Raw genomic sequence first — 20,923 nt, 5'->3', positions numbered from 1 at the left:
TGCCACTTGTTTCAGTTTCCTCAATTTTTGTTAAAGGCCAAAATACAAACAATGCCAAGAAATGGCAGATTTGCAGCTTCTTGCTGGTTCAAAAATACTGTTTTATGTCTGTAAAATGTGTCACTTTTCCAGGTTTATCTAAAAAAAAATTGTAACAAATTACATGTTTCTGTGACAGACTCCCAGTAAGTTCCTACAGATACAGCTAAGTCCTTTATGTCTAGATAAAAGACTGGCTCATCGCTTGACTTTGTTGCTTAATAGTTGATCGATTCACACGTCAGTGTTTAGTGCCTTAAAAAAGCAGTGTCCAGACACAAACTTTGAAAGACCATTAGACCAGGGGTAGGGAACGTTAGTCCTCGAGAGTCGGTGTCCTGCAGGTTTTAGATCTCACCCTGGGTCACCACACCTGAATCAAATGATTAGTTCATTACCAGGCCTCTGGAGAACTTCAAGATATGTTGAGGAGCTAATTTAGCCATTTAAATCAGCTGTGTTGGATCAAGGACACATCTAAAACCTGCAGGACACCGGCTCTCGAGGACTAACGTTCCCTACCCCTGCCATTAGACTGTTGCTCAAGATCACTTTTAGAGAAATGAGGGGTGACCCAAGACTTTTGCACAGCACTCCATTTGAACATTAATAGAATAAAATATGAAACCAACTGTATACAACTAAAACGCTACAACCCACAGTCATGCTAGAAATGATAAATATGATGATCACGCAGTTTGATGTGCAGCCACTGATGTCAGTGAAGAAACACAGAGCTGATTTTGCAAATTTCCAATAGCAGCTGAACGCAACACGAGCTGATGGAGAAGGCAGCATGGCTGCAGACGTGGTTAGTAATTGAGCTCACGTCCCCCTGCGACGTCCTGACGCTGTATAATTACGACTCATTAATGATAATTACAGCCGATTACTCTGCTGTTATGCTAGGCTAACTAAACTCATTTGTAAAAGCCACACAGTAAAGCTGTGTATCGTCTTCCATTAGAATTAATGAATCACCCATCAAATTCACACCTGGAGCTTCAAGATTGACGGATAACCTTGATCCTAAATCACGTGTTCAAATTTGTTTTATGTATTTATTTATTTTTACATTAGAGTAAGAAAAGAAAACAAAAATGCAGTCATTAGATTCAGGCTGCATGCAGACTAACCATGATGTTTGTCTGCTTCCTCTTGAGGTTTCCTTCACTGTTTCGTTACTGCTTCACTGTCGTGATCTTTAATTGATAAAAAAAGATGGGTTAAAAACGTCTTTTTCAGTCGTTCAGAGGAATAGATTAAATCGAATTATCAGCCACTACTCCAGCAACAGTTAGACTCACAACATAGCAAACGTGATAGTGACCACAATGATTTTATAACTGAACTTTGTGGAAATATGAGCAATAGGCTACGTGATAACCAGTAGACACAAAAATATACGCTCTCAGCTTGCACTATGCTGTCAAAAATGCCCGCAGCCTTCGCAAGAGCTTCGCGCACAGTGAGACAGCAGTTTAGGCTTTAAACTTTTAGATCAGGAAGTGAAACTTGAGTTTATGAGTCGCATTTAACAACGCTGTCCAGGCCCGAGGCAGGCTGCACTAATCCTACATGTTTTTTCATTGCAGGAGAAGCCAGCACCTACCACTGGTCTGTATGCTGGCCAACATTACAATTGATGACATTTTTTTAATGCAGGAAAAGATCCTTGGGTGATTTAAAAATGGTGTGATCACATAGTATGTCCAGCAGAGAGGCTTCAATTCTCAGAGACTTGTGTAAAATGTTAGCGAGACAACTTTAAATCTCAATCCTTTGCAAAGCCTTCCGTCTATTACATTGCATCATTTTGGTTTTATGGTCATATACAATGCAAGAATGTGCTCGGTGTCCCTGTATGACCACACGGGGGCACTGCTGAGCATGTTACTGTGGAGCTCATTTTCACTAAAGAGAACTGAGTGCATTTTCATCACAGGCTTTGATGTGAATCCAGGCGGTGTGGGTGACGGTGCAACAATTGTTGACGCAACTACAAAAAGTCTCTCGTGAAAGACGCCGCGGCTCGCTTATCTCTTCTCGAGATGTGTGTTTTCATTTGAGCCCTGACTGTTTCTGCCTGGGGTGCTTTGCTCAGAGGACGTCTGCGTGTGTGTGTGTTTGTGTGCCTGCTGAGACAGAATGAATCTTCCACTGTTTATATTCCACCTATTTCAGCAGTCATGGTTTCAGAGAAAGAAAAAAAAAAAAAAAAAGATTCAGCACGAGTTCTTTGTGCTGAGTGATTTCTGGGAGTGTTGGCATGCTTCTGTAGGTTGCACTTTTGGGAAAGATTTCTGTGTGAAAGTGCGCGTGTGCTTTTGTGTATCTGTTTATGCATGTGTGTGTGTATTTGTGCGCACGCACCCGCACAGGAAATAGAGATATCAGTGGTCTTTTTGGGGCACAGAGATAACGGCGCTCCTCTGCAGGGTTTAGTATTATCTCAGTCACAGAATAGTGACAGCAGATTTAGAGGGGAGAAAGCAGAACACATTTCAAATACTCCGGGTCAAATATATATGCCAGCAGAGAGATATTACTCCCTCTATCACATACCTCACTCCATTACCTCTTCTTTAACAGTAACACACCCTCCTAACTTTATGTGTAGAATGGGAGCCTCCAGCCTTCAGACCCTTCTTCTATGGAGCCAGCTCCCAGTTTGGATTGAGGAGACAGACACCCTCTCTACTTTTAAGATTAGGCTTAAATCTTTCCTTTTTAATAAAGCATACAGTCAGGGCTGGATCAGGTGACCCTGAACCTTCCCTATAGGTCTAGGCTGCTGGGGGCTTCCCATAATGCTCTTAGTTTTTCTTCTCCACTTACCTTTATTTTTCCATTCACTATTTGCTTACACAAAACTCTGCATTTAATCATTAGTTATTACTATTAACCGCTTGTGCTATGGCTGTCTTCCTCTGCTTGTCCACCACTTATCTGAAGTCCACAGGATCTTAGCTTGGTCATTCTCCATCATCCTAGTCGGTGTTTCCCATTTTGACCTCGGGACTTCCAGGTCATACTCAGCACAGATTTTTCTCTTACCTATTACCTGCTGGATTGTCATTCAGTCCAGCTTTGTCCAGCCACTGGTAAGATTTCTTGACATCAGCCACTTCTTCTATCTGCTGGTGGTACATACCGTGTAGGGCCTTGTCCTTCCATGATGGCACCTCTTCTTGCTCTTCATCCTTCTCAGGTTATATTTATATGGGGAAACCTCAACCCTTTCCCAGACCAGCCAATGAATGTAATCTCTCCAGCATGCCCTGGCTCTATGCTGGGGCCTCCTCACAGTAGGACATACCCGGCTGGAACACCTTAACCAATAGGGAACACCTTTAGCCGTCTCCTTTCAATGTGGAGGACTAGTTGCTCAACTCTGGACCCCTCCATAATTACTGAACTCCTCACCCTATGGCTAGGGAGAGCCCAATCACCTTTTGGAGAAAGTTAATTACATTTAGGACACAATAATTTACCAGCACTGGGCATCAATTAAAATTCTAACAATTAGATTAAATGCCTTGCAAGCCCAGTACCGACTAGTGACAGCAACAACGATTAGTCGGCTAGCCAGCTAGTCATGCACATCCCTATCTAAGACAGAATAAGTAGAAAGAGTTCAGTGCGCCTTCAGTGCATGAAGAAAATTAGAGATATTTATTGATTAAATAGGCACTTGCATTGATCTCTGCTCTGAATCTTGATGCTACATTTAACTAACTTGGTAGGTGCAGCTCAGTAACAGATTGCTGCATAAACATAGAGACTATGTAAAAAAAAAGAAAAGAAAAAAAAGACTCAAAAATCCATTCTGATTTACACTAGACAGTATTACAGTATATTACAAATATACGGACCATTCTGTAATTAACAAGGTTATATATAAGCCAAAGGCTCAGCATGATACTGTATTGTATTGTAAACCTCAGTGAGAAAGATCCTGGTAATAGAAATCAAACTGAAAATGATTTTCTTCATATCATTTCTGGATTTTCGAATATCATTCTGTGTAGTGAAGCTTCCATCTGACCTCATCTGAGTCTACAAAAGAGATAGAAAACGCCAGCGCTGCCTCCTATATTGGATTTCTTTGTATTCCTCCATGCTCTCACTCATACTTTACAGTTTAATTTAATTTATCAGAGAACGCAGAAAAGCAAATATTTGTTCTATCATGAGAAAAAAAAAATAGATGAAAGTTCATTACTAATCCAGATAAAAAATGTTTTTGTGGGGCTGTAAATGATCTCAGGGTGTTGCAAAATTATTTTGAGTAATCCTCATTTATTACAGCTCCAGCACATTTGACGTTTCACAATGCCTTGGTTATTATAATCATGCACATAAACTATTCAGTGCTGTACTTCACTGAGGAGTCAAACAATAAAGCTGGCTTCTTTCCCCCATGAGCAGTTGTCACTTAAAATCAGTCCAGCAAAACAAATTCCTGCAGATTTATGAGACTTAAAAGAAGTGAGTGAAGTGCCTTTGATCTGGATGCTTCATGCAACCATTACCACACTTCGGCCTGTCCTTCAGTGAACTATCAGCGTGTCTGATGTCCAGCGTGTCCGTGTTTAAAACTCTGTAGACCTTGAGCTTATGTCCTACAGTCTGCCAGTCTCGTCTCTTCTGTAAATGTGGTGCATTTTAATGCTTTTTCAGGAGAATCCTAGTAAGAGTTCAATAAAATAAAAAGGAAGACAGAGGAAATGATGCAGAAAGTATAATGAATATGAGTATAAAAGGGTGTTACAGCACAAAACATAAATATAGCCTCTCATGCTAACTCTAGAATCTGACACAAGTTTTGTGTTTTTTTGCCTGTTTACTGAAACATATTCCAGTTGTATGATGGACATGGACATAATGTGTAGACTGTCAGCTTTCATTTGAGGGTATCCATATTTAAATTAGATGAAGGGTTTAGGAATTTCAGCTCCTTAACGTGTGCCATCCTCTTTTTAAAGGGACCAAAAATAATTGGACAATTGACTCAAAGGCTATATTATGAGCAGGTATGGGCAATTCCTTTGTTATGTCAATATCAATTAAGCAGATAAAAGGCCTGGAGTGGATTTGAGGTGCGGCGCTTGCATTTGGGAGATTTTGATGCGAACAGACAACATGTGGCTAAAGGAGCGCTCCATTCAGGTGAAACAAGCCATCCTTCAGCTGCAAAAACAGAAAAATCAAATCAATATCACGATAGGCAAAATCTACAGTTTGGTACATCGTGAGAAAGAAAGCAAGCACTGGTGAATTCAGCAATACACAAGACCTGGACATCCACAGAAGAAAACAGTGGTGGGTGATCACAGAATAATTTCCATGGTGAAGAGAAACCTCTCCACAAAAGCCAACCAAATAAAAAACACTCCAGGAGGTAGACGTATCGATATCCAAGTCTACCAAGACAGAAAGTAAATACAGAGGGTTCACTGAAAGTTGTAAGCCATTCATAAGCCTCAAGAATAGAAAGGCTAGATTGGACTTGGCTAAAAAACATCTGAAAATGCCAGCAGAGTTCTGGAAAATCATTCTTTGGGCGGATGAAAACAAGATCAACCTCTATCAGAATGATGGCAGGAAGAAAGTATGGAGAAAGCGTGAAACATCTCATGATCCAGAGCATACCACATCATCTGTAAAACACGGCGGAGGCAGTGTGATGGTTTGGGTGTGCATGGCTGCCAGTGACACTGGGACACTAGTGTTTGCTGGTGATGTGACACAGGACAGAAGCAGCCAGATGAATTCTGAGGTGTTCAGACATGCTGTCTGCTCAAATCCAGCTAAATGCAGTCAAATTGATTGGGCGGTGTTCCATAATACAGATGCACAATGACCCAAAACATATAGTCAAAACAACCCAGGACTTTAGTAAAGCAAAGACGTGGAATATTCTTGAATGGCCAAGTCAGTCACTTAATTTTAACCCAACTGAGCATTTCACTTGTTAAAGACTAAACTTTGTACAGAAAGGCCCCTCAAAAACAGCAACTGAAAGCTGCTGCAGTAAAGGCCTGCAAGAGCATTAAAAAGAAGGATGCACAGCATCTGGGGATGTCCATAAGTTCAAGACTTCAGGCTGTCATTGCCAGCAAAGGGTTTTCAACCAAGTATTAGAAATGAACATTTTATTTTCAGTTGTGCAAAGCACTTTGAGTGCTCAGAGTAGAAGAGTGCCACAGAACCAGTCCAATGATTTAATTTACTTTTACTTTTGAGCCCCTGAAATGAAGGAATTTATTTCCTCACATTTTTATGCAATCTTTTTGTTCAGCCCACTGAATTACAGCTGAAAGTACTTCAAATATGTCTGAGTTGTTTGATTTAAAATTCATTGTGGTAATGTACAGAACCACAAACATTGGGTCCCTGTCCCAATTTAATGGCCCTAACTGCATCTTAATTTCAGAATGCATTCCCTTTCTCTTAATGGCACATGATATCCTTTGCTCTACTGCTGTTTTCCATCACACCTTACCTTTTAAAGTGCATATTTATTGTGGATTTAGTGACTGTTATGTGTAATGTACATTTATATAACTTTGGCTTAACTTTGACTTGACTTTAGTAATGTTCAGAGATTTCAAGTATTTAAATGACACACAAGCAACAACATGCATGCATATCATGAACAATAACTTGTCTATTATTATAACCAATATAATACCAATGCAGTTCCTGTGCATATATATGTATATATATCTGTCCTCTTTGTGCTGCTTCAAAATATTGTCTCTTTGGAATTACACACTAGATGGCAGCAGTGTGACACAGACTCCCATGGCTTGGGTGGGCCCCTCTGACACCAAAATAGTGTTTTTCTTTAAAAAAAAATGTAAAAAATCCAACAACCATGATGTTCACCCTCCTGGGTACGTATGGCTCAAATAATGGCCAAACGCTCACCGCACTGTGCTGGCTGGAATCATTCTGCTCCTGCTGTCATCGTACAGGACGTCACTCCATTTGAGGCACACAATCCAAATACGTTCATTCACTCACAGGACATTTGTAGCACACTCGCTTCACATGAAAAAGGCGCTTGTAAATGAACAAAATGGACACACCAGGTGTTTGATAGCCTCTCTTCAATTGGGCAGAAAAAAAAAACATTTTCTCGTCCCGTTAAGCTCGTTACAGGTTGTGAATGGCTGTAAGATGAAACGGCGCTACGCCTGATTGATGTGACGCTTGACCCCCCCCACCCCCTACCCACACCTCCGCCTCTGTCCCACAGGAAATGAATGCGAATCTCCAGTCATGCACTTAAAATGAGAACCTGAAAATGTAATTTCAGAACCCATTTCCTCCAATTTGAGCTGTTATTGAATGGACTGCTGGCCCTATGTTCTCGTATTGTCTCACATGGTCAGGTTGGGTATAGTGATGTGTTTGTGTACCTAGCCTGCACGTGCGTGTGCATTTTTCATTTTATACTTTTCTCATCTCAACATTTCAAAAGCAGGCCCGTCCCTGTCGCTTAAATGTGGAAATCTGCACGAGTGCATGGGAACTAGTAGTGCTCCTTACAGAGTTTGGAGAAGGGAGGGAAAGGAGGTGATAAAGATCGTCTAACTGATTGGAGGTTTGCACCGTTCCCGAGTGTCGTGGCAGCTCTTGTTTGCAGCTTCTTCCTCATTTGAAATTCTGTGCAACCCTGAGACCCTCCGGGGCTCACCCGGTCACACAGCAACATAACAACCTGACTCACCCTGTGTCACCTTGCTTTATACCTCTCTGCGTCTGCCTCTGACTGCTTGCTCTTCTCCTCTGCTTTTGATATTCTAATTCATTTGTGTCTGACTCACACTCGCCCAACTGGTATTCACTGATTGCTTCTCCTCCGCTACAATTTTATGAACCACATCTTCTCCAAGGATGATGGGCAATATTATTTAAATATTCATTGAACACTTGCTACATAATTCTATTGTTGGAGACTTTCAGCTTTCCTCACCTTTCTCTTCCAAGCTTCCTTTATTTTTGCCTTCTCTTCTCTTCTCTTCTCTTCTCTTCTCTTCTCTTCTCTTCTCTTCTGAGTAACTCCCAGTAGATTTCCTAGTATAATTAATCTGTGGTTCCTAACCATCATCACCCATCTCATTTTCCTGCTCACCCTCTCCTCCTCTCTCTGCCCCGCCTCCCCCCCTGCTGTAACCTTAGTGACCCCTCCTTTACCCTTGTCTTAAATAGCCTCCCTCCACCCTTTTCCACCCTTAACCTCATCCTAACCTTTGTTTTCCTTTTTTTGTTACCTGTGCATAGCTTTTGCATTTCGCATCGCTCTTTTCTTCTTTCATGTTTGTTAGACTGATATTCTACTGACTGTGGCAGTGCTTGTTACCTCTTCTCCTCATCATCCTTCTCAGGATTTTTCTTCCCTTGCTGTCATATTCCAGTTAGTCTTGGGGGAGTTCTGTTGTGCTTAGCATGCAGTCACACTGAGATGGCGAATAAGCAGAACGTTAGACATATTAAACATCAACATGCAGACAGAGCGCAAACAAGTGATCCTCGCTGTCAGGATAACGCTGTAAATTGTGGCTCTTCACTTACATTATATATATTTTCATTTCTTTCTATTCATCAAAAAAGTAAAGAAAAGAAAAAGAAAGATGTAAAAGCGGCACTGCTAAAAGGTAAATAACCAGGGAATGCATTTTCATGAAAGATTGAATCTTTTTAGTGAGGCAAAAGCTGATAAAGATGTGAGACATCAGCAGGACGAATCACACAACTGTGACAATCCTGATCCTGTTATGTCCACATTTGCAGGTTTTAGGCTACTTACCCAGCACTTCATTAGTTACACCTTCATAGTACTAGTTTGGATTCCTTTTTGGCCTCAGAGCTGCGTGTATTCCTCTTGTCCCCTTACCCTCAACCAGGCGTGGCAGATGGCTGCCCCTCCCTCAGCCTGGTTTGCCGAAGGTTTCTTCCTGTTAAAAGGGAGTTTTTCCTTTCCACTGTTACCAAAGTGGTTAATATGACTGTTGGTGTTTCCTGTAGGGTCTTTGCCTTAAAATATAAAGCACCTTGTGGCATTTGGTGATTGATGTGATTTTGTGCTATATAAATAAAATAACAGTGAATTGAATTATTTGTTTGTGGCACAGATTCAACAAGGCACTGGAAACATTACACAGAGATTTTGGTCCATATATTGACATGATAGCATCACACAGTTGGAACAGATTTGTTGGCTGTACATCCATGAGACAAATCCCTTGATCTACCTCATCCCAGAGGTGCTCTACTGAGTTTAGATCTGTTAAGCTTTTGAAAGATTTACTCAGAGATTTAGAAAATTTGGAGTGTGCTTTTTGCTGTTTACAACTTCCTACGATAACTACTGTAGCTTGCTAACACATACAAAGTGTGGTCAAAAATTTCTGGGCTTCTACAAATACGAAAACCTTACCTGATTCATATCATATTTGTGCTCCCTGGGCCATTTCTAATCATATTATGGGGGCAACTATTTCCTCCTCCAGTGTGCACAGCTTTCAGAGTATAAAGCTGTTATTACTGTCATTGTGAGCTTGCCGATATTAGCATTTAGCTTAGAGCTCTACTGTGACAATATACTGAATTTGCAGTGTGTGATTTGAAAAACATGAACATACGTCTGTCTCTTTCTGTTAGCCCTGCGATAGACTGGTGATCTGTGTGGGGTTTACCCCACCTCTCGCTCTATGAGAGCTGGGATAAGCTCCAGCCACGCACGACCCTGAATTGGATTTAAGGAAATGGTTGGATGGATGAAACACAAACACTTTTTTTTACAAGCATTATAGCCTAAGATTCTCTTTTGTCAACCCGACTGCTACGGTGTTTTTTGTCTCCCATTTTTTTTCTTTTTTTGGGTGACATTTCAAAAGTCCCTTCAAAAACTCGCTCAGCACTCATTGTAACATTTTCAACCTTGAGTGCTTGGCTTTGAAATCAATAAACATGTTGTGGCTTATGTGAAGTGGGTTGTTTTCCCCCCTCTCCCTCTGTCTTTCTCTCTTGTGTCTCATGGTGCTGGTGGTTCAGGTCCAGCTGACTCCACTCAGCCATCAGCTCAGCAGAGAGGGGGCACGGCTGATGTCAGTGGACCATTGTTTTTGCCAGAGTTTAAGCTGCCCACTCCTTTCTGTGGAAAGGAACGTTTTCTTGTTTGGCTTACTCCTTCTGTCGACCTGCAGACCAGGTTTTGTGTATGTGTGTGTGTGTATGTGTGTGTTTTTCCTACGGCCACACTTATGTAATCTGTTTTAAAATGTTAATAAACCTCTTGCTTCTTTGTCTCTTTTTCTTTCCAAAACACTGCAGTTGTTTTCCCCCTCATCCCAGCTGAATCTTTTAAAAGGACTCACCCGTAACCCTTATGTACTGTTAGAGGCTCAGTTTGACCTGGTTTGACATTTGACAGCAGCAAAAATACTCTACATTTCTTTTCTTTTAGTCTGAAACTTGAATATTTTTCTTAAAGTGACCCAAAAAACCCCACAAAAATCAAAATATTTTAAGGTTTTATACAGTTGTACAGGCTGTTCTGGGTCAAATTTGATTCACAACTGTTGCAGTGGATTTTAGATGCACCAGCATCAGCCAATTTAAAATGGTAAAATGGTAAATGGCCTGTATTTATATAGCGCTTTTCTAGTCCCTAAGGACCCCAAAGCGCTTTACATATCCAGTCATTCACGCACACATTCACACACTGGTGATGGCAAGCTACGTTGTAGCCACAGCCACCCTGGGGCGCACTGACAGAGGCGAGGCTGCCGGACACTGGCGCCACCGGGCCCTCTGACCACCACCAGTAGGCAACAGGTGAAGTGTCTTGCCCAAGGACACAACGACCGAGACTGTCCGAGCCGGGGCTCGAACCGGTAACCTTCCGATTACAAGGCGAACTCCCAACTCTTGAGCCACGATCGCCCCAATTTAAAGAAAATTGTGTGTTTAGGAAATGTCTGTGTGTATTTTCTATGAGACAGTGGTGGTAGGACTTAAGGGGGACCTTGATTCAATCACGAAAACTGTCTGTGCTTCAACCACATTTGCTCAGGTTCCTACAGAGATGGTCACCTGATGGTATCTGGAGGATCATGGGATCATGGGCATAATCTCCAAACAGTGTAATAGTAGAAAAACATAGAAGTGATCATATGTGGTGCACATAAGGAACAGATGCCATACAGAGTATCTGGGGTGGGTTTCCTCCAAGTACTCCAGCTTCCTCCTGCAATCCAAACACACATATTATGGTAATTGGTGATTCAAAATTTGTATAAAGTGTTGAATGCACGAATGTATGGATAAAATTCAGTGGTCAGTAATACAAACAACATGCAAGGACACTGCAAGCATATCTGTTGGTACGTGTGTTTGCACAAATACTTTCTTGCTATTTTTACTTTCGATACAGTATAATTACATCAATTTTTCTGTGATTTTTTTCATGTCTTGGGTAAAGCAGGTTTTTTCTCTAAAGATAAGTGCAGTAAAACCTAAAAGAAAATAAAAACACCCTAGGCTATTAATACATTCTTTTGTTCTCAGCAGCTATTGTCCCATACCATGAAGTTACAATAATATGAACATAGAATTGAACAGTGTCTTAGGGTTAAATATGAAAGACAGAAACAGCTTCTCTAAAGTTCAGTATGCACCTTTCATAGTATAGCAACAGCAACCTCTCATACTTCGTCTCCAAGCTAACTTAAAAATGTAAGCATCATTTCTTATTGCCCAAACTCTATTTCAGTCTTTGACTTCTCCTCGTGTCAGATCATTTTAAATTTCTCCCAACTTTTGTGGGATTTCTGGCCCCGCGTGGGTGTTTGTTTATGTAGCTCTTCAGTTGCAGCGGGCATTTTTCATTATTTCTAACTTTTGGCTTTATTTAATAAAAAAGAGACTCTTTTTTTAATAACATGACTTCTGTCATATTGTTGGCAGAGGCTAAGCTAAAGGCTTACTAACATCACACACACAAACAAGAGTAGCCCACATTACCTGCTGTTCTGCATATTTTTGACATGGCTATATCTCGTTTTTCCTACCTGCTCTTTACATATCTGTTGACTCACTCTGACAGTTACAAGTCTTTTTATCCTTCCTTTGACCTTTGCTCATCCTCATTAATACTTATACTGAGTACCAAACAGTCTCTGCTCTGCGTTCCTCTGGCTTTTTATACGGACTCCTCCACCTCTTTCTGTGTTTCTCTTTCTTCGTCTAGACAGCCAGGGCAGAACTGGATAGCATGATTTAATTTTAGTTGCCCGGGGAAAGAGCTCAAGCTGCTGGTGGGACTACTTCTGTGGTTATTTTCAGGGATGGAACAAAAGAAGGAGGATGGATAGTAATGGACAGACAGACTCTGTTATGTGTTGCGTATTGTAAGCCCGTGTGAATCCTGTCAATTTTATTTACCATCCTCTGTAAGCCACAGGGGAGGTCTGGAAAATTGCAGCCATGGGATACTGAGACTCTATGAATGTATGTCATGCTCTGATTGGTTCAGCCTTCCACCAGCTGAGGCATGTATTAGACCTGCGGTAGAATAGATATGGATCATTGATGAAGCTCCTTTTGTGTCACTCTCCAAGTCCTTTGGTTTTGCCTTTGTCTGAATCCTCAGCCCAGCCTGCTTCTCAGCTGTGTTTACAGACAGCGCTATCCCTGCCTGTGCTGTTATCCACATACAGACAGACAGAGTGAGACAAGCAGAGACTGAGTGATCACATGAGAGAGAATAAATAAAGAAATAAGAGCGCTAGAGTGCAAGAGGGAGCTGTCGGGTCAGTGCTTGTGTGTGGATGTGCAGTGAAAAAGCAGAGCGTAGGATGTTGTTTATTAGCTATGGCACCAGAAGGTAAACAGGAGAAAGCCGCAGGTGGCTTGTCTGCCAGGACTTAGATGACCTCTGGCCTATATGACCTAATTCAGCATGAGCTGTTCTATATGGAGTTTCCATGTTCTTTGACCTGGCGATGGAGCTAAGAGATGGTGATAACAGGTGACTAGGGCTGTCCTTGGCCACCTCAGACTAAAACCTGATTGGAGGCTATGAACATACTCCATATACTGTATAACTGGTGTTAACGCCAGTAACAGTTTTATTGGGAGTCCTTACTCATCCATCCATCCATCCATCCATCCATCCATCCATCCATCCATCCATCCATCATCTTCCTCTTAAACCAGAGTCAGGTCACAGTGGTAGCAGGCTAAGGGGGTTATTTCAGGTGTCCTCTTCAGCCAGTTTCCAGTTCCTCCAAAGTGTTCCCGATATACAGATAGATATAGAGCATAATCTCCCCATTGTATTTTAAATCTACTCCCAGTTGGGCGTGCCCAGAAAACCTTCAAAGGTTAGGCACCCAGGAGGCATCTTAACCAATACGCATGAGCAGCGGCTCTGCTCTGAGAGGTATCTCAGAGTCTGAGCTCCTCACCCTAATTCTAAGGCTGAGCCCAGTCAACCTACGAAACAAACTCTTTTTAGCCACTTGTACCTACAACATTACTTTTTCAGTCATAACTAAGATTTCATGTGGCAGTTTTTTGACTCAGCACCAATCCATCGGTCCCACTCACATCTCCATCTTCCCATCACTTGTGAATAAGTACTTGAACTTTGCTTGAGGCAGACTCTCCGCCCCAGCCCAGAGGAAGCATTCCATTGTTTTCCAGAAGAGAACAATGACCTCGTACTTGGAGGTGCTGACTCTCATCCCGCTCCAGTGAGTGCTGAAGCACAAACTCTAAAGAAACCAAGAGAACCACCGCAAAACACAGGGGTGCTATTCTCAAATTCCCAAAGTGGAGACCCTTCTTACCCTTGCTATGCCTCTCCACGGAGATCAAAAACAGGTTTGGAGACAAAGGGAGTTCTCAAAGATTTTTGTGCTCATTTAGGGAGCCAGCCTATGATTGAAGTTGGCGGCAGACCTGCAGGAGCTGCTGGATGTGCATCACTCCAAATGAGCCTCACCTTTCCTGTGTTCTTCTAAACACACCTTTAGTAACACAAAGGTTTTGTTGGAATAAACCAAAGGCTCAGATGTCAACGAGGCCAGCCTTGACTGCAGAACAAAAACATTCAGCATCATCTGCAGCAAGCACGTCAGTCTGAGCTCTTAATAGCAAAGATGTCACTTCTGCAGATGACCTCAACTTTTATATCTCTGTAGAAGCTGGTGAAAGGAGGAGAGCCAGTGAGTGTAGCATTATCAATTTCCATTTATAGCAGTGAGGTCTTTAAATAAAAAATGCCACAAAATGAATATGAATGAATTGTTATGATTTGGCACAATATATTACAAAAAATGTAACTTTACCGAATTACGAATTATGTTGTACTAATGCGCTTTTTTTCTTGACAGAACTAATTTAGCACCTATACAGGATGCCACAGGATACTGATTTACAGTCACTGGGTCTAGTGAAAGATAAAGCCATTTTATCATTAAGGATCACTTTTCAAGAGAAAGCTCTCTCTATTGTTGCTGTGTAAAGCCTATTCTTGGCGTCTTTGATGAGCATAACAAAAGCTCGGATATGGAAATAAGACACCGTGCTCAACTCCACGATGTCAAAATCCCTTCGAATCCTAAAATAAAGTTGTTAAACTTAAATGAAGCTGGTTGTCAAGATGCTTCTTTGCTGTTGATGGAAAAAAATTCAATGAGGGGAAAAACAAAAACAAAACCTTTCCCCCTTAATGAGGTCCCACGGTGGCCTGCCTACACGGGTTAACAAAAGAAAGTCTCCAGTGGGTTTTCTTGAATGTTTCACCCTGAAACTTGAATGCTTTACACTTCATTTGTTTAGCAGGAGCAGCCATGAAGGGGGTTAGAAAGAGGTCATATTCCTATAGATCTCTATACCTTAATATACTGGTTATTTACTATGATTATTAAATGATATGATCATACATTGATATTTTAGGTCAATTAAAAAACAGGGAAGAAAATCTTTTGATTTACTTTAACATAAATAAATCAGTAAACCGGAAAACTCTTTATAGTATATTTCTATTGGCTTCCCATTCATTTAAATTGACTTCTTGTCTGATTAAAAGCAATGAGCAGCTGCAGGCAAGACTCCAACAGCGCCTCATTGTATTAATATTATTCACAAATGACCAAGCTTTTTCAGATGAATCGCTGGGGCCAATCATTACTTCTGGTATAACAAAATGATTGTCATTAAAATGATTGCTTCAAAGTGAATGTAAATCACGCAAGCTGCACTCTAATGTGTTTCCTTACAGGTGATTTCCTGAAGGAGTCTGCCACTTTACAGATAATCAGCGTGACGTGTTTTGAACGTTCCCTGTCCCCAAGGAGCTAATGTTTATGCCATGTATCTGCCTCTGAGAAGCACACTCATTTCCTCATCTGTCTTTCTTTCCATCTGCCTCCAGTCACCCTTCTTTCTTCTGTCAGATACCAACAACTCCTCAATCACCACCCCCACCTCTCCCACTGTGTCTGTTTTTCTCTTCATTCTGCTTATTGCTCTGTCTCTTGCTCCTGAGGGTCAGCTGTGAAATTCAGCCTCCCCTTTGTTACTGTTTCCTCCAGAGAAGCTGAATGTTTAAGAGGATGCAAATGCTGCATGGCTACATTTGCATACAATTTGTATGGATGTCATCAATTTAAAAAAATCTATTTTTTATTTCTTTTGCCAAGTGATGTTGCTTTATGGTTCTTCTTTTTTAATTGTCCATCCATCTATCCATCCTCTTCTGCTTACCCAAATTTAGAGTTGACGACGAAGAGGTAACAAATCAACACATCACAATCCAGTTTTTTCTTCCTTTTTTCAGATCAAAGTTTTATCTGTGATAGACACAGCTGGCCATACACTCGTGAGCCACTTTATTAGGTCGACCTGTTCAACTTCCTGTTAACACAAATGTGTAATCTGCTAATTACATGGTAGCAATTCAGTTAGGCACATGGACATGACCAACACGTCTGACAAAAGTTCAAAGCGAACATCAGAATGGGGAAGAAAGATGATTTATGTGATTTTGAATGGACCATAGTTGTCGGTGCTCAACAGCAAAGCCTGAGTATTTCACAAACTGCTGATCTACTGGGATTTTACCATGCAAACATCTCTAGGCTTTGCAGAGATTGGAAAAAAAAGAGAAAATATCCAGTGAGTAGCAGTTCTCAGGTAAAAATTCCTTCTTGATGTTTAGAGGAGAATGGCCAGGCCATCACTCACAGTCACTCAAATAATCACTCATTAATGTTGCCTGAAAAACATTACTCCAGTCTGATGAGTTTCGATTTTTCTTGCAACATTCAGATGGTCCAAATTTGGTATAAACAGCTGCTGGCAGCGTAATAATGTGAGGTAGAGTTTCTTGGCACACTTTGGGCACATTAGTACCCACTGATTATTTAAATGCCACAGTGTACCTGAGCATCATTGCTGGTCATCTTCTTCCTGCTTCCAGCCGGATACAGACCATTTCACAAATGTGAAACTGGTTTCTTGAACATGATATTGAGTTCGCTGGACTCAAATCACCTCCAACAGTCACTAGACCTCAATCCAAATGAGCACCTTTGGATTGTGAAACAGGAGCCTCATTATGGATGTATAGTATACAAATCTGCAGCCACTGTGCAATGCTATCATGTCAATATGGACAAAATGAAATGAAAAAATGAATAAATGCTTCCAGCACCTTGTTGAATGTAAGCCATGAAGAATTAAGGAAATTCTTAAGGCAAAAGGGCGTCCAGCCTGACTGCAAAGTCTACATCAGAAGGTAGTTATACTACAGGGCCTTCTACATGTATCTTCTTAAAGGGGACCGCTTGACATTTCAAACAATATAATATATTACATTGTTTCCATCATTAGTATTACATTTGAAACATACTGAGTCATTGTTAGATCAATACAAGATCAGATTACTTTGTGACCAATGAGCAATGTTGTTGCAACGCCACCAGGTGGTAATGTAGCAACTCACCAAAATATGACCAAACGCTCTGATTGGAGGGTGGCCACAGGCTACACTTGAGGAGCAGAGAACGAGTCTCTGCTCTCTGCTCATGAATGAGATTAAACATGTGGTGAGCAGCGCATAATGCACAATATCCAAACATCTTATGTTGATGATGATAAAATGATAACAGACCCATTAACTTGATTGCTTCATTAAACACAACAGCACAGCACTAAGCTCCCAGCTTCACTTGTCTGTGAAGGAAACCAGTGGAACAGCTTGATCTATCAAATCTACAGTAAGTGCCTCAAGTGTGTTTTCAGATGATATAAGTGGATTGCCAATCACAGCCGACCCACAGGCAACGGACCCTCATTATTCTTATATTTCTGAAAGCATACTGAACGCAGGAAAAATCCCTGTTAATGTAGCATGTGAAAATATGTGAAAAGTTTTCTTAACCAGAAAGATGAACTTATGACCTCTCCACTGACAGCAAGGGCACTGACATGCTGCTCTGCTACAGTACCGATAGTTAAAAAATAAATAAATAAATCAAAAATGTGTTGCTGAACTCATTGACCAGCCTTCTGTGAAAAACTTCCCCAGATGGTTACTCGACCTCTGGCCGCAGTCTCAGCCTGCGGTCACTCCAGCTGAGGCAAAAACAGTAATTAGCACACTTTTCCATATGACATCCTCATTTGTTGAAGCTTGACAGACTGGATAAAATGTTTAGGCTAAGAGAAAAGTTCAGGAAATGCTTAAAGGCAGGCTCAGCTATCTCTTTGTGGGTTTAGCTGTTTTTATCAATGGGGGAAAAACACATCTGTAGTCTAAGCACAAAAAAAGCACCCAAATATAAAATCCCACAGTTAATCACAATCCAAAGATCCAAAACTCTGGTATCCCTGGCAGTTTTTTCCTCCTTTGTTTTTCTTTTATCTTTTTTTTCTTTCCCTCTGAAGCCTATCACAGAGTCTCAGGTGAAGTCGTGGATTGGCATTTTCTCACTGATCTGCCCGTGGGCAGAGCTTCTCCTTCCCAGGATTTCCTTCCAGTACCTACTCTGATTAACTTTCCAGGCTCATGGTATTTAAAAGCTGGCTTGTGCTACTGCTCTCTGCCAGATTGTTAGTGCCAATATGGTGGTAATCAGGAGCACTTTGAAACCAGCAAGTTTTTGTGCTTTTTGTTCTGTAACTCTCTTTCTCCATCTGCTTTTGATTTTACCCATCTGAAGCCAGTTTGACAAGCCTGTTCTCTTGGATCCAGTTTCTCTGATGAGTTTTACATTAACCAGCTACTCTTACCTGAGCCTAACCGCTGATCTCCATACCTGCAAAGGAGAATGCTTACCTGAAACGTATCCACTGTTGCACTTACAGCAATTTTGAAATCTCACCTCACTGCTAATAACTCCTCTGGAGCATCTGCCCAAAAAGACAAGTAAGGCCTTTGAATCAAGTCACAAATTCAGCATTATTTCTTCATACTCACCAAGGTCAACTCCTACTATAACATCTTCTCTCTTCTCTGGCAGAGCTCCTGCTGAGAAATCTTCCTCTTGAGGCAATTACTTCTTCCCAGAAAACTCACCCTTGCTTTACAATATGAACTATAAAGCTGGAGTTGTTCGTTTGGGTCTGTTTTGAATCCAGTTTGAGGAAAAATGTGACAAACCTTTGTCCAGGGGCCATAGAGAGTGGCAAAAAAAATTGAAGCAAAGTTCTTGAACAAGTAAAATCCTTATATGGGAAGGTACAGTTCCTCAACAAGTGGAGATAAACATACTCACGGAAGATCTTTGGAAGCATATGTTTTGTGTCCCATTTTATATATACATTTTTTAGGAATTTCCCATCTTTTGCCATAAATATATATCATTATTATTTAATTAAAGTATACTTTATCTAAACTTGTCTTAAAACACAAGAAATGACTGAGAATTCACGATAGATGGCTGTCCCTCCCTGAGCTGGGTGTCTTCCTGTCAAATCAGAGTTCTTCCTTCCCACCATTGCCAACTGCTTGCTCACAAGGGAGTCCCGGATTTACAATAAGAACTATAAGAACTGGCTTTTCTCCCTATCTTTATACTTTATCTTGAGGCGACTGCTGTGAAATAAAACAACAACAACAAACAAATAAATTGAAAAAACTGAAACTAATCGAAAGATATAGCAAATGGCTGACTGATATCAAACTAGCAGGAGCAAAGTGTCAAGACTGAAACAGGGTTTCAAAATAAAACAAGAAAAAATGGAAATATAGGAATGATACCACTGTGATTTACACTGATTACACTGATTGATTGGCACCCACTATCGATGCAGGCCAGTGGTTCCATTTGCTGCATGGTGTAGTGCCTCTAGCACAAAATGACACAAGCAACCCACAGGAGAAAAAAATTAAAATAGAATTCATATATCGATCAATTACCTTCAGTTAAGCGGGACATGTCTTAATAGGAAAAGTCATCAGCCTGCTCAGCTGCTCCTGCACAAAGCCCTGACCCCTGTGAAGAACACCGACAAGGTCGTGTTGTTTTTTGTTGACATAATGAATTAGAAATGTTCTCACTCCAAATGCTAAAGAAGTGGGAAGCCTTCATTATCATAATCATTCCTGTCGTTATTGTGAGAATTTAAAGAAGTGCAGTAGAGGTCTGCAAGTGCATTTAAGCCATAATGGCCCTGTTATCGTGTTGCAAAAGACAACTGTGAGGACAGCACTACCCATGATTGTTGCTGGGGGGTTGGTAGGAATCATATAGATGCTAGCATACATACAGTATATTGATACACCAACCCCCTCCACCCCCATCCCACCCAAAGCATCACGCTCGCTACAATCTCAGTGACTAAGTGGGTTAGGAGTGGGTACAGGGCATTTCAATGTGTATCCCTGACCCGCATTAAGTTCCATCCTTTTCCCCTGAGAGAGGATATGATCCTCTGTGTCACTGGAAAATGAAGGGTGAAAGGAAGTGGGGGGAGGAGGAGAAATAGCAGATATGTTAGAGGGGAGAAAGACGGAGCTTCCATATGAGGTATGACAGAAAAAGGCAGACAAATGCAGGGAGTCCTAGACAGTGACAGACCGAGCTTCAGAAAATATACATAAATCCCTCGAGAAGAAAACTGGCACACTTTTTGCACAGATTGTTGCATCTTTAAAAAAAACACGTTATATGTCTGATCTCAGTCTCAGGCACATTTGCTTTTAATTAACATTAATTTTGAAAATCTGGCTTATGATGGCTTTACATCACCCCTGTGTTAATTATCTCGTGATTGTGTCCTAGAGATGTATATGGTCTGCCATGCATAAGAGGATATGATGGTTCCTAACAGGCCAATCATAATCGATGGAAGCGGCGTCGATATGATGTGTAGTTCCATTTCTAAGAATGTGGATGTCATGTTTTACTGTAAGAATTCAGATGAGTTTCCTGGTTTCCTGTATCAGTTTAACACAAAGCTATAAATCCCCTTTAAAAAGTAGGATGAAAGGATATATAGTGGTCCTACGAGGTCAAATGCACTGCAACTTAAGAAAACATCAGCATCTGGGATTGCAAACTTCAAAAGTAGGAGTATTTTAAGCAGAGTTTGAAAGATAAAAGAAATGTAATCTTCTTTTATGTTGACAGTACAAACAATGGCAGTAAGAAACAAAATTTTGATTAGCTCTCTAGACGATTATTATCATTTTGACCTTCAGATCAATCTATTGACGTTAAAGGAGAGGTCAGAGGTCAAATGTGACATGATATACACGTGAACAAAATTTTTATATGGTACTTTCTTTTTGTCACTTTTGACAAATATTTCATTAAGTTGACTCTGAAGACCTTGGAGGGTGTTAGCCAAATTT

Source organism: Oreochromis niloticus, linkage group LG17 (genome assembly GCF_001858045.2).
Source record: "Oreochromis niloticus isolate F11D_XX linkage group LG17, O_niloticus_UMD_NMBU, whole genome shotgun sequence".
In the NCBI taxonomy this organism is placed as follows: domain Eukaryota; kingdom Metazoa; phylum Chordata; class Actinopteri; order Cichliformes; family Cichlidae; genus Oreochromis; species Oreochromis niloticus.
Note: the sequence above shows the minus strand (reverse complement) of the source record.